The sequence below is a fragment of the Salvelinus alpinus genome, chromosome 4 (genome assembly GCF_045679555.1).
Source record: "Salvelinus alpinus chromosome 4, SLU_Salpinus.1, whole genome shotgun sequence".
In the NCBI taxonomy this organism is placed as follows: Eukaryota; Metazoa; Chordata; class Actinopteri; order Salmoniformes; family Salmonidae; genus Salvelinus; species Salvelinus alpinus.
In genome coordinates this window covers 9,233,907-9,250,739 of record NC_092089.1, presented here as the reverse complement: position 1 = coordinate 9,250,739, position 16,833 = coordinate 9,233,907, and positions in this window count along the sequence as shown.

Genomic DNA, 16,833 nt, shown 5'->3' with positions numbered 1-16,833 from the left:
TACAGTATGTTGTTACCATTGTGTTACTGTGTTATACAGTATGTTGTTACCATTGTGTTACTGTGTAATACAGTATGTTGTTACCATAATGTTACTGTGTTATACAGTATGTTGTTACCATAATGTTTCTGTGTAATACAGTATGTTGTTACCATTGTGTTACTGTGTTATACAGTATGTTGTTACCATTGTGTTACTGTGTTATACAGTATGTTGTTACCATAATGTTACTGTGTAATACAGTATGTTGTTACCATAATGTTTCTGTGTAATACAGTATGTTGTTACCATTGTGTTACTGTGTTATACAGTATGTTGTTACCATTGTGTTACTGTGTTATACAGTATGTTGTTACCATAATGTTTCTGTGTAATACAGTATGTTGTTACCATTGTGTTACTGTGTAATACAGTATGTTGTTACCATTGTGTTACTGTGTTATACAGTATGTTGTTACCATAATGTTACTGTGTAATACAGTATGTTGTTACCATTGTGTTACTGTGTTATACAGTATGTTGTTACCATTGTGTTACTGTGTTATACAGTATGTTGTTACCATAATGTTACTGTGTAATACAGTATGTTGTTACCATAATGTTACTGTGTTATACAGTATGTTGTTACCATAATGTTACTGTGTTATACAGTATGTTGTTACCATTGTGTTACTGTGTTATACAGTATGATGTTACCATAATGTTACTGTGTTATACAGTATGTTGTTACCATTGTGTTACTGTGTTATACAGTATGTTGTTACCATTGTGTTACTGTGTTATACAGTATGTTGTTACCATAATGTTTCTGTGTAATACAGTATGTTGTTACCATTGTGTTACTGTGTTATACAGTATGTTGTTACCATAATGTTACTGTGTAATACAGTATGTTGTTACCATTGTGTTACTGTGTTATACAGTATGATGTTACCATAATGTTACTGTGTAATACAGTATGTTGTTACCATAATGTTACTGTGTAATACAGTATGTTGTTACCATAATGTTTCTGTGTAATACAGTATGTTGTTACCATTGTGTTACTGTGTTATACAGTATGTTGTTACCATAATGTTTCTGTGTAATACAGTATGTTGTTACCATAATGTTACTGTGTAATACAGTATGTTGTTACCATAATGTTTCTGTGTAATACAGTATGTTGTTACCATTGTGTTACTGTGTTATACAGTATGTTGTTACCATAATGTTACTGTGTAATACAGTATGTTGTTACCATTGTGTTACTGTGTTATACAGTATGTTGTTACCATAATGTTTCTGTGTAATACAGTATGTTGTTACCATTGTGTTACTGTGTTATACAGTATGTTGTTACCATAATGTTACTGTGTAATACAGTATGTTGTTACCATTGTGTTACTGTGTAATACAGTATGTTGTTACCATTGTGTTACTGTGTTATACAGTATGTTGTTACCATAATGTTTCTGTGTAATACAGTATGTTGTTACCATTGTGTTACTGTGTTATACAGTATGTTGTTACCATAATGTTACTGTGTAATACAGTATGTTGTTACCATTGTGTTACTGTGTTATACAGTATGTTGTTACCATAATGTTACTGTGTTATACAGTATGTTGTTACCATTGTGTTACTGTGTTATACAGTATGTTGTTACCATAATGTTTCTGTGTAATACAGTATGTTGTTACCATTGTGTTACTGTGTAATACAGTATGTTGTTACCATAATGTTTCTGTGTAATACAGTATGTTGTTACCATTGTGTTACTGTGTTATACAGTATGTTGTTACCATAATGTTACTGTGTTATACAGTATGTTGTTACCATTGTGTTACTGTGTTATACAGTATGTTGTTACCATTGTGTTACTGTGTTATACAGTATGTTGTTACCATTGTGTTACTGTGTTATACAGTATGTTGTTACCATTGTGTTACTGTGTTATACAGTATGTTGTTACCATTGTGTTACTGTGTAATACAGTATGTTGTTACCATAATGTTACTGTGTTATACAGTATGTTGTTACCATAATGTTTCTGTGTAATACAGTATGTTGTTACCATTGTGTTACTGTGTTATACAGTATGTTGTTACCATTGTGTTACTGTGTTATACAGTATGTTGTTACCATAATGTTACTGTGTAATACAGTATGTTGTTACCATAATGTTTCTGTGTAATACAGTATGTTGTTACCATTGTGTTACTGTGTTATACAGTATGTTGTTACCATTGTGTTACTGTGTTATACAGTATGTTGTTACCATAATGTTTCTGTGTAATACAGTATGTTGTTACCATTGTGTTACTGTGTAATACAGTATGTTGTTACCATTGTGTTACTGTGTTATACAGTATGTTGTTACCATAATGTTACTGTGTAATACAGTATGTTGTTACCATTGTATTACTGTGTTATACAGTATGTTGTTACCATTGTGTTACTGTGTTATACAGTATGTTGTTACCATAATGTTACTGTGTAATACAGTATGTTGTTACCATTGTATTACTGTGTTATACAGTATGTTGTTACCATTGTGTTACTGTGTTATACAGTATGTTGTTACCATAATGTCACTGTGTTATACAGTATGTTGTTACCATTGTGTTACTGTGTTATACAGTATGTTGTTACCATAATGTTTCTGTGTAATACAGTATGTTGTTACCATTGTGTTACTGTGTAATACAGTATGTTGTTACCATTGTGTTACTGTGTTATACAGTATGTTGTTACCATAATGTTACTGTGTAATACAGTATGTTGTTACCATTGTATTACTGTGTTATACAGTATGTTGTTACCATTGTGTTACTGTGTTATACAGTATGTTGTTACCATAATGTTACTGTGTAATACAGTATGTTGTTACCATTGTATTACTGTGTTATACAGTATGTTGTTACCATTGTGTTACTGTGTTATACAGTATGTTGTTACCATAATGTTACTGTGTAATACAGTATGTTGTTACCATAATGTTTCTGTGTAATACAGTATGTTGTTACCATTGTGTTACTGTGTTATACAGTATGTTGTTACCATAATGTTACTGTGTAATACAGTATGTTGTTACCATAATGTCACTGTGTAATACAGTATGTTGTTACCATAATGTTACTGTGTAATACAGTATGTTGTTACCATAATGTTTCTGTGTAATACAGTATGTTGTTACCATAATGTTACTGTGTAATACAGTATGTTGTTACCATAATGTTACTGTGTAATACAGTATGTTGTTACCATAATGTTTCTGTGTAATACAGTATGTTGTTACCATAATGTCACTGTGTAATACAGTATGTTGTTACCATTGTGTTACTGTGTAATACAGTATATTGTTACCATAATGTTTCTGTGTAATACAGTATGTTGTTACCATAATGTTACTGTGTAATACAGTATGTTGTTACCATAATGTTACTGTGTAATACAGTATATTGTTACCATAATGTTACTGTGTAATACAGTATGTTGTTACCATAATGTTACTGTGTAATACAGTATGTTGTTACCATAATGTCACTGTGTAATACAGTATGTTGTTACCATAATGTCACTGTGTAATACAGTATATTGTTACCATAATGTTACTGTGTAATACAGTATGTTGTTACCATAATGTCACTGTGTAATACAGTATGTTGTTACCATAATGTCACTGTTTAATACAGTATGCTGTTACCATAATGTTACTGTGTAATACAGTATGTTGTTACCATAATGTTACTGTGTAATACAGTATGTTGTTACCATAATGTTACTGTTTAATACAGTATGTTGTTACCATAATGTTACTGTGTAATACAGTATGTTGTTACCATAATGTTACTGTTTAATACAGTATGTTGTTACCATTGTGTTACTGTGTTATACAGTATGTTGTTACCATTGTGTTACTGTGTAATACAGTATGTTGTCACCATAATGTTTCTGTGTAATACACCACGTTGTTACCATAATGTTTCTGTGTAATACAGTATGTTGTTACCATAATGTTACTGTGTAATACAGTATGTTGTTACCATAATGTCACTGTGTAATACAGTATGTTGTTACCATAATGTTACTGTTTAATACAGTATGTTGTTACCATAATGTTACTGTGTAATACAGTATGTTGTTACCATAATGTCACAGTGTAATACAGTATGTTGTTACCATAATGTCACTGTGTAATACAGTATGTTGTTACCATAATGTTACTGTTTAATACAGTATGTTGTTACCATAATGTTACTGTGTAATACAGTATGTTGTTACCATAATGTTACTCTTTAATACAGTATGTTGTTACCATAATGTTTCTGTGTAATACACCATGTTGTTACCATAATGTTACTGTGTAATACAGTATGTTGTTACCATAATGTTACTGTGTAATACAGTATGTTGTTACCATAATGTTACACTTTAATACAGTATGTTGTTACCATAATGTTACTCTTTAATACAGTATGTTGTTACCATAATGTTACTGTGTAATACAGTATGTTGTTACCATAATGTTTCTGTGTAATACACCATGTTGTTACCATAATGTTACTGTGTAATACAGTATATTGTTACCATAATGTTACTGTTTAATACAGTATGTTGTTACCATAATGTCACTGTGTAATACAGTATGTTGTTACCATAATGTTTCTGTGTAATACAGTATGTTGTTACCATAATGTTACTGTGTAATACAGTATGTTGTTACCATAATGTCACTGTGTAATACAGTATGTTGTTACCATAATGTCCCTGTGTAATACAGTATGTTGTTACCATAATGTCACTGTGTAATACAGTATGTTGTTACCATAATGTTTCTGTGTAATACAGTATGTTGTTACCATTGTGTTACTGTGTTATACAGTATGTTGTTACCATTGTGTTACTGTGTTATACAGTATGTTGTTACCATAATGTTTCTGTGTAATACAGTATGTTGTTACCATAATGTTACTGTGTAATACAGTATGTTGTTACCATAATGTTTCTGTGTAATACAGTATGTTGTTACCATTGTGTTACTGTGTTATACAGTATGTTGTTACCATAATGTTACTGTGTAATACAGTATGTTGTTACCATTGTGTTACTGTGTTATACAGTATGTTGTTACCATAATGTTTCTGTGTAATACAGTATGTTGTTACCATTGTGTTACTGTGTTATACAGTATGTTGTTACCATAATGTTACTGTGTAATACAGTATGTTGTTACCATTGTGTTACTGTGTAATACAGTATGTTGTTACCATTGTGTTACTGTGTTATACAGTATGTTGTTACCATAATGTTTCTGTGTAATACAGTATGTTGTTACCATTGTGTTACTGTGTTATACAGTATGTTGTTACCATAATGTTACTGTGTAATACAGTATGTTGTTACCATTGTGTTACTGTGTTATACAGTATGTTGTTACCATAATGTTACTGTGTTATACAGTATGTTGTTACCATTGTGTTACTGTGTTATACAGTATGTTGTTACCATAATGTTTCTGTGTAATACAGTATGTTGTTACCATTGTGTTACTGTGTAATACAGTATGTTGTTACCATAATGTTTCTGTGTAATACAGTATGTTGTTACCATTGTGTTACTGTGTTATACAGTATGTTGTTACCATAATGTTACTGTGTTATACAGTATGTTGTTACCATTGTGTTACTGTGTTATACAGTATGTTGTTACCATTGTGTTACTGTGTTATACAGTATGTTGTTACCATTGTGTTACTGTGTTATACAGTATGTTGTTACCATTGTGTTACTGTGTTATACAGTATGTTGTTACCATTGTGTTACTGTGTAATACAGTATGTTGTTACCATAATGTTACTGTGTAATACAGTATGTTGTTACCATAATGTTTCTGTGTAATACAGTATGTTGTTACCATTGTGTTACTGTGTTATACAGTATGTTGTTACCATAATGTTACTGTGTAATACAGTATGTTGTTACCATTGTGTTACTGTGTTATACAGTATGTTGTTACCATAATGTTTCTGTGTAATACAGTATGTTGTTACCATTGTGTTACTGTGTTATACAGTATGTTGTTACCATAATGTTACTGTGTAATACAGTATGTTGTTACCATTGTGTTACTGTGTAATACAGTATGTTGTTACCATTGTGTTACTGTGTTATACAGTATGTTGTTACCATAATGTTTCTGTGTAATACAGTATGTTGTTACCATTGTGTTACTGTGTTATACAGTATGTTGTTACCATAATGTTACTGTGTAATACAGTATGTTGTTACCATTGTGTTACTGTGTTATACAGTATGTTGTTACCATAATGTTACTGTGTTATACAGTATGTTGTTACCATTGTGTTACTGTGTTATACAGTATGTTGTTACCATAATGTTTCTGTGTAATACAGTATGTTGTTACCATTGTGTTACTGTGTAATACAGTATGTTGTTACCATAATGTTACTGTGTAATACAGTATGTTGTTACCATAATGTCCCTGTGTAATACAGTATGTTGTTACCATAATGTCACTGTGTAATACAGTATGTTGTTACCATAATGTTTCTGTGTAATACAGTATGTTGTTACCATTGTGTTACTGTGTTATACAGTATGTTGTTACCATTGTGTAACTGTGTTATACAGTATGTTGTTACCATAATGTTTCTGTGTAATACAGTATGTTGTTACCATAATGTTACTGTGTAATACAGTATGTTGTTACCATAATGTTTCTGTGTAATACAGTATGTTGTTACCATTGTGTTACTGTGTTATACAGTATGTTGTTACCATAATGTTACTGTGTAATACAGTATGTTGTTACCATTGTGTTACTGTGTTATACAGTATGTTGTTACCATAATGTTTCTGTGTAATACAGTATGTTGTTACCATTGTGTTACTGTGTTATACAGTATGTTGTTACCATAATGTTACTGTGTAATACAGTATGTTGTTACCATTGTGTTACTGTGTAATACAGTATGTTGTTACCATTGTGTTACTGTGTTATACAGTATGTTGTTACCATAATGTTTCTGTGTAATACAGTATGTTGTTACCATTGTGTTACTGTGTTATACAGTATGTTGTTACCATAATGTTACTGTGTAATACAGTATGTTGTTACCATTGTGTTACTGTGTTATACAGTATGTTGTTACCATAATGTTACTGTGTTATACAGTATGTTGTTACCATTGTGTTACTGTGTTATACAGTATGTTGTTACCATAATGTTTCTGTGTAATACAGTATGTTGTTACCATTGTGTTACTGTGTAATACAGTATGTTGTTACCATAATGTTTCTGTGTAATACAGTATGTTGTTACCATTGTGTTACTGTGTTATACAGTATGTTGTTACCATAATGTTACTGTGTTATACAGTATGTTGTTACCATTGTGTTACTGTGTTATACAGTATGTTGTTACCATTGTGTTACTGTGTTATACAGTATGTTGTTACCATTGTGTTACTGTGTTATACAGTATGTTGTTACCATTGTGTTACTGTGTTATACAGTATGTTGTTACCATTGTGTTACTGTGTAATACAGTATGTTGTTACCATAATGTTACTGTGTTATACAGTATGTTGTTACCATAATGTTTCTGTGTAATACAGTATGTTGTTACCATTGTGTTACTGTGTTATACAGTATGTTGTTACCATTGTGTTACTGTGTTATACAGTATGTTGTTACCATAATGTTTCTGTGTAATACAGTATGTTGTTACCATTGTGTTACTGTGTTATACAGTATGTTGTTACCATTGTGTTACTGTGTTATACAGTATGTTGTTACCATAATGTTACTGTGTTATACAGTATGTTGTTACCATAATGTTTCTGTGTAATACAGTATGTTGTTACCATTGTGTTACTGTGTAATACAGTATGTTGTTACCATTGTGTTACTGTGTTATACAGTATGTTGTTACCATAATGTTTCTGTGTAATACAGTATGTTGTTACCATTGTGTTACTGTGTTATACAGTATGTTGTTACCATAATGTTACTGTGTTATACAGTATGTTGTTACCATTGTGTTACTGTGTTATACAGTATGTTGTTACCATTGTGTTACTGTGTTATACAGTATGTTGTTACCATTGTGTTACTGTGTTATACAGTATGTTGTTACCATTGTGTTACTGTGTTATACAGTATGTTGTTACCATTGTGTTACTGTGTAATACAGTATGTTGTTACCATAATGTTACTGTGTAATACAGTATGTTGTTACCATAATGTTTCTGTGTAATACAGTATGTTGTTACCATTGTGTTACTGTGTTATACAGTATGTTGTTACCATAATGTTACTGTGTAATACAGTATGTTGTTACCATTGTGTTACTGTGTTATACAGTATGTTGTTACCATAATGTTTCTGTGTAATACAGTATGTTGTTACCATTGTGTTACTGTGTTATACAGTATGTTGTTACCATAATGTTACTGTGTAATACAGTATGTTGTTACCATTGTGTTACTGTGTAATACAGTATGTTGTTACCATTGTGTTACTGTGTTATACAGTATGTTGTTACCATAATGTTTCTGTGTAATACAGTATGTTGTTACCATTGTGTTACTGTGTTATACAGTATGTTGTTACCATAATGTTACTGTGTAATACAGTATGTTGTTACCATTGTGTTACTGTGTTATACAGTATGTTGTTACCATAATGTTACTGTGTTATACAGTATGTTGTTACCATTGTGTTACTGTGTTATACAGTATGTTGTTACCATAATGTTTCTGTGTAATACAGTATGTTGTTACCATTGTGTTACTGTGTAATACAGTATGTTGTTACCATAATGTTACTGTGTAATACAGTATGTTGTTACCATAATGTCCCTGTGTAATACAGTATGTTGTTACCATAATGTCACTGTGTAATACAGTATGTTGTTACCATAATGTTTCTGTGTAATACAGTATGTTGTTACCATTGTGTTACTGTGTTATACAGTATGTTGTTACCATTGTGTAACTGTGTTATACAGTATGTTGTTACCATAATGTTTCTGTGTAATACAGTATGTTGTTACCATAATGTTACTGTGTAATACAGTATGTTGTTACCATAATGTTTCTGTGTAATACAGTATGTTGTTACCATTGTGTTACTGTGTTATACAGTATGTTGTTACCATAATGTTACTGTGTAATACAGTATGTTGTTACCATTGTGTTACTGTGTTATACAGTATGTTGTTACCATAATGTTTCTGTGTAATACAGTATGTTGTTACCATTGTGTTACTGTGTTATACAGTATGTTGTTACCATAATGTTACTGTGTAATACAGTATGTTGTTACCATTGTGTTACTGTGTAATACAGTATGTTGTTACCATTGTGTAACTGTGTTATACAGTATGTTGTTACCATAATGTTTCTGTGTAATACAGTATGTTGTTACCATTGTGTTACTGTGTTATACAGTATGTTGTTACCATAATGTTACTGTGTAATACAGTATGTTGTTACCATTGTGTTACTGTGTTATACAGTATGTTGTTACCATAATGTTACTGTGTTATACAGTATGTTGTTACCATTGTGTTACTGTGTTATACAGTATGTTGTTACCATAATGTTTCTGTGTAATACAGTATGTTGTTACCATTGTGTTACTGTGTAATACAGTATGTTGTTACCATAATGTTTCTGTGTAATACAGTATGTTGTTACCATTGTGTTACTGTGTTATACAGTATGTTGTTACCATAATGTTACTGTGTTATACAGTATGTTGTTACCATTGTGTTACTGTGTTATACAGTATGTTGTTACCATTGTGTTACTGTGTTATACAGTATGTTGTTACCATTGTGTTACTGTGTTATACAGTATGTTGTTACCATTGTGTTACTGTGTTATACAGTATGTTGTTACCATTGTGTTACTGTGTAATACAGTATGTTGTTACCATAATGTTACTGTGTTATACAGTATGTTGTTACCATAATGTTTCTGTGTAATACAGTATGTTGTTACCATTGTGTTACTGTGTTATACAGTATGTTGTTACCATTGTGTTACTGTGTTATACAGTATGTTGTTACCATAATGTTACTGTGTAATACAGTATGTTGTTACCATAATGTTTCTGTGTAATACAGTATGTTGTTACCATTGTGTTACTGTGTTATACAGTATGTTGTTACCATTGTGTTACTGTGTTATACAGTATGTTGTTACCATAATGTTTCTGTGTAATACAGTATGTTGTTACCATTGTGTTACTGTGTAATACAGTATGTTGTTACCATTGTGTTACTGTGTTATACAGTATGTTGTTACCATAATGTTACTGTGTAATACAGTATGTTGTTACCATTGTATTACTGTGTTATACAGTATGTTGTTACCATTGTGTTACTGTGTTATACAGTATGTTGTTACCATAATGTTACTGTGTAATACAGTATGTTGTTACCATTGTATTACTGTGTTATACAGTATGTTGTTACCATTGTGTTACTGTGTTATACAGTATGTTGTTACCATAATGTCACTGTGTTATACAGTATGTTGTTACCATTGTGTTACTGTGTTATACAGTATGTTGTTACCATAATGTTTCTGTGTAATACAGTATGTTGTTACCATTGTGTTACTGTGTAATACAGTATGTTGTTACCATTGTGTTACTGTGTTATACAGTATGTTGTTACCATAATGTTACTGTGTAATACAGTATGTTGTTACCATTGTATTACTGTGTTATACAGTATGTTGTTACCATTGTGTTACTGTGTTATACAGTATGTTGTTACCATAATGTTACTGTGTAATACAGTATGTTGTTACCATTGTATTACTGTGTTATACAGTATGTTGTTACCATTGTGTTACTGTGTTATACAGTATGTTGTTACCATAATGTTACTGTGTAATACAGTATGTTGTTACCATAATGTTTCTGTGTAATACAGTATGTTGTTACCATTGTGTTACTGTGTTATACAGTATGTTGTTACCATAATGTTACTGTGTAATACAGTATGTTGTTACCATAATGTCACTGTGTAATACAGTATGTTGTTACCATAATGTTACTGTGTAATACAGTATGTTGTTACCATAATGTTTCTGTGTAATACAGTATGTTGTTACCATAATGTTACTGTGTAATACAGTATGTTGTTACCATAATGTTACTGTGTAATACAGTATGTTGTTACCATAATGTTTCTGTGTAATACAGTATGTTGTTACCATAATGTCACTGTGTAATACAGTATGTTGTTACCATTGTGTTACTGTGTAATACAGTATATTGTTACCATAATGTTTCTGTGTAATACAGTATGTTGTTACCATAATGTTACTGTGTAATACAGTATGTTGTTACCATAATGTTACTGTGTAATACAGTATATTGTTACCATAATGTTACTGTGTAATACAGTATGTTGTTACCATAATGTTACTGTGTAATACAGTATGTTGTTACCATTATGTCACTGTGTAATACAGTATGTTGTTACCATAATGTCACTGTGTAATACAGTATATTGTTACCATAATGTTACTGTGTAATACAGTATGTTGTTACCATAATGTCACTGTGTAATACAGTATGTTGTTACCATAATGTCACTGTTTAATACAGTATGCTGTTACCATAATGTTACTGTGTAATACAGTATGTTGTTACCATAATGTTACTGTGTAATACAGTATGTTGTTACCATAATGTTACTGTTTAATACAGTATGTTGTTACCATAATGTTACTGTGTAATACAGTATGTTGTTACCATAATGTTACTGTTTAATACAGTATGTTGTTACCATTGTGTTACTGTGTTATACAGTATGTTGTTACCATTGTGTTACTGTGTAATACAGTATGTTGTCACCATAATGTTTCTGTGTAATACACCACGTTGTTACCATAATGTTTCTGTGTAATACAGTATGTTGTTACCATAATGTTACTGTGTAATACAGTATGTTGTTACCATAATGTCACTGTGTAATACAGTATGTTGTTACCATAATGTTACTGTTTAATACAGTATGTTGTTACCATAATGTTACTGTGTAATACAGTATGTTGTTACCATAATGTCACAGTGTAATAAAGTATGTTGTTACCATAATGTCACTGTGTAATACAGTATGTTGTTACCATAATATTACTGTTTAATACAGTATGTTGTTACCATAATGTTACTGTGTAATACAGTATGTTGTTACCATAATGTTACTCTTTAATACAGTATGTTGTTACCATAATGTTACTGTTTAATACAGTATGTTGTTACCATAATGTTACTGTGTAATACAGTATGTTGTTACCATAATGTTACACTTTAATACAGTATGTTGTTACCATAATGTTACTCTTTAATACAGTATGTTGTTACCATAATGTTACTGTGTAATACAGTATGTTGTTACCATACTGTGTAATACACCATGTTGTTACCATAATGTTACTGTGTAATACAGTATATTGTTACCATAATGTTACTGTTTAATACAGTATGTTGTTACCATAATGTCACTGTGTAATACAGTATGTTGTTACCATAATGTTTCTGTGTAATACAGTATGTTGTTACCATAATGTTACTGTGTAATACAGTATGTTGTTACCATAATGTCACTGTGTAATACAGTATGTTGTTACCATAATGTCCCTGTGTAATACAGTATGTTGTTACCATAATGTCACTGTGTAATACAGTATGTTGTTACCATAATGTTTCTGTGTAATACAGTATGTTGTTACCATAATGTTACTGTGTAATACAGTATGTTGTTACCATAATGTTACTGTGTAATACAGTATGTTGTTACCATAATGTCACTGTGTAATACAGTATGTTGTTACCATAATGTCACTGTGTAATACAGTATGTTGTTACCATAATGTCACTGTGTAATACAGTATGTTGTTACCATAATGTTACTGTGTAATACAGTATGTTGTTACCATAATGTTTCTGTGTAATACAGTATGTTGTTACCGTAATGTTTCTGTGTAATACAGTATGTTGTTACCATAATGTTACTGTGTAATACAGTATGTTGTTACCATAATGTCACTGTGTAATACAGTATGTTGTTACCATAATGTCACTGTGTAATACAGTATGTTGTTACCATAATGTCACTGTGTAATACAGTATGTTGTTACCATAATGTTACTGTGTAATACAGTATGTTGTTACCATAATGTTACTGTGTAATACAGTATGTTGTTACCATAATGTTTCTGTGTAATACACCATGTTGTTACCATAATGTTTCTGTGTAATATTTTGTGTTGTTACAATGTTATTACCATATTGTACATTAAGCGGGGATGTACAGTAATTTGTTTTTAAATAATATAATAATAATCAGTGCCTTTTTCTTTAAATGAAGAGGTTCATAAATATATCACTATAATTCATAGCACATTACCCAGAAGTGTTTAAAATCCTGTCACACCGCCGTCCCCTGACGGAGATCAGTACCATCTACAGTAGCAGATAAGCCATTCATTTGACAAGAAGATGTATGAAGTGATTTCTCTGTATTGTCCTTAGTAGAGTAGCTATATATACAATGTGACAGTTCTCTCTTACTATTCTCCCCTTAGTTTTAATGGTGCCAGGGAGTTGTATTGACTACGTCCAAAATAACACTCTATTCCCGACATAGTGCACTGATTTGGCTTCCTCTGAACACCCCAAAGTAGTGCACTACGTAATAGGGTGCCGTGTGGGACGCAAGCCATTGTCTGCTCAGAAGGCCTGTCAGCTATAACAACCCAGTTTACTGTGCTACATTTCATTCGCCCAGATTGACACCGCTTTCAAAGTCCTCTCAGGATATATTTTCACTTGTATGGATTTCTAATGACTTGGCTAAGCTCACGTTTAAGAGAAAGGAGCCTCTTGTATCGTTTCATATTTCCACGGTACAATAGCACAGAGCTGTTCCAGTGAGTGAGAAATTAATTAGTTTAAATCCATTCTCAGAACCTGACGTGAGATGGAGGTCACAGTTGTCACTTTAAACACTGAGAACGCTGTGGATGAGGCATACATTATGAGGAGGAATGCACTACCACACAATGAGGAATATGAATACATTATCTATCTGAAGAGGATCCAAACATGATCTATCTGAAGAGGATTCATACATTATCTATCAGAATAGAATCCATACATTATCTATCTGAAGAGGATTCATACATTATCTATCAGAATAGAACCCATACATTATCTATCTGAAGAGGATTCATACATTATCTATCAGAATAGAATCCATACATTAGCTATATGAAGAGGATTCATACATTATCTATCTGAAGAGGATCCATACATTATCTATATGGAGATGATCCATACATTATCTATCTGAAGAGGATCCATACATTATCTATATGGAGATGATCCATACATTATCTATATGGAGAGGATAAATACATTATCTATCTGAAGAGGATCCATACATTATCTATATGGAGAGGATCCATACATTATCTATATGGAGATGATCCATACATTATCTATATGGAGAGGATCCATACATTATCTATCTGAAGAGGATCCATACATTATCTACAGTGGGGAGAACAAGTATTTGATACACTGACGATTTTGCAGGTTTTCCTACTTACAAAGCATGTAGAGGTCTGTCATTTTTATCATAGGTACACTTCAACTGTGAGAGACGGAATCTAAAACAAAAATCCAGAAAATCACATTGTATGATTTTTAAGTAATTAATTTGCATTTTATTGCATGACATAAGTATTTGATCACCTACCAACCAGTAAGAATTCCGGCTCTCACAGACCTGTTAGTTTTTCTTTAAGAAGCCCTCCTGTTCTCCACTCATTACCTGTATTAACTGCACCTGTTTGAACTCGTTACCTGTATAAAAGACACCTGTCCACACACTCAATCAAACAGACTCCAACCTCTCCACAATGGCCAAGACCAGAGAGCTGTGTAAGGACATCAGGGATAAATTGTAGACCTGTACAAGGCTGGGATGGGCTACAGGACAATAGGCAAGCAGCTTGGTGAGAAGGCAACAACTGTTGGCACAATTATTAGAAAATGGAAGAAGTTCAAGATGACGGTCAATCACCCTCGGTCTGGGGCTCCATGCAAGATCTCACCTCGTGGGGCATCAATGATCATGAGGAATGTGAGGGATCAGCCCAGAACTACACGGCAGGACCTGGTCAATGACCTGAAGAGAGCTGGGACCACAGTCTCAAAGAAAACCATTAGTAACACACTACGCCGTCATGGATTAAAATCCTGCAGCGCACGCAAGGTCCCCCTGCTCAAGCCAGCGCATGTCCAGGCCCGTCTGAAGTTTGCCAATGACCATCTGGATGATCCAGAGGAGGAATGGGAGAAGGTCATGTGGTCTGATGAGACAAAAATAGAGCTTTTTGCTCTAAACTCCACTCGCCGTGTTTGGAGGAATAGAAGGATGAGTACAACCCCAAGAACACCATCCCAACAGTGAAGCATGGAGGTGGAAACATCATTCTTTGGGGATGCTTTTCTGCAAAGGGGACAGGACGACTGCACCGTATTGAGGGGAGGATGGATGGGGCCATGTATCGCGAGATCTTGGCCAACAACCTCCTTCCCTCAGTAAGAGCATTGAAGATGGGTCGTGGCTGGGTCTTCCAGCATGACAACGACACGAAGCACACAGCCATGGCAACTAAGGAGTGGCTCCGTAAGAAGCATCTCAAGGTCCTGGAGTGGCCTAGCCAGTCTCCAGACCTGAACCCAATAGAAAATCTTTGGAGGGAGCTGAAAGTCTGTATTGCCCAGCGACAGCCCCGAAACCTGAAGGATCTGGAGAAGATCTGTAGGGAGGAGTGGGCCAAAATCCCTGCTGCAGTGTGTGCAAACCTAGTCAAGAACTACAGGAAACGTATGATCTCTGTAATTGCAAACAAAGGTTTCTGTACCAAATATTAAGTTCTGCTTTTCTGATGTATCAAATACTTATGTCATGCAATAAAATGCAAATTAATTACTTAAAAATCATACAATGTGATTTTCTGGATTTTTGTTTTAGATTCCGTCTCTCACAGTTGAAGTGTACCTATGATAAAAATGACAGACCTCTACATGCTTTGTAAGTAGGAAAACCTGCAAAATCGGCAGTGTATCAAATACTTGTTCTCCCCACTGTATATGGAGATGATCCATACATTATCTATCTGAAGAGGATCCATACATTATCTATCAGAATAGAATCCATACATTATCTATCTGAAGAGGATCCATACATTATCTATCAGAATAGAATCCATACATTATCTATCTGAAGAGGATCCATACATTATCTATATGGAGATGATCCATACATTATCTATCTGCGTTGGTGGCACTGTGTTATCCTCAAAGAGGGTGAAGAAGGTGTTTAGCTTGTCCGGGAGCAAGACGTTGGTGTCCGCGATGTGGCTGGTTTTCTCTTTTTGTAATCTGTGATTGTCTGGAGTCCCTGCCATATACATCTCGTGTCTGAGCTGTTGAATTGCGACTCCACGTTGTCTCTGTACTGATGCTTTGCCTGTTTGATTGCCTTACGGAGAAAGTAACTGCACTGTTTGTATTCGACCATACTGTATTCCCAGTCACCTTGCCGTGGTTAAATACGATGGTTTGCGCTTTCAGTTTTGTGCGAATGCTGCCATCTATCCACAGTTTTTAGTTTGGGAAGGTTTTAATAGTCACAGTGGGGACAACATCCTCTATACACTTCCTGATGAACTCAGTCACCGTGTCAGTGTATACGTCAATATTATTCTCAGAGGAAACCCGGAATATATCC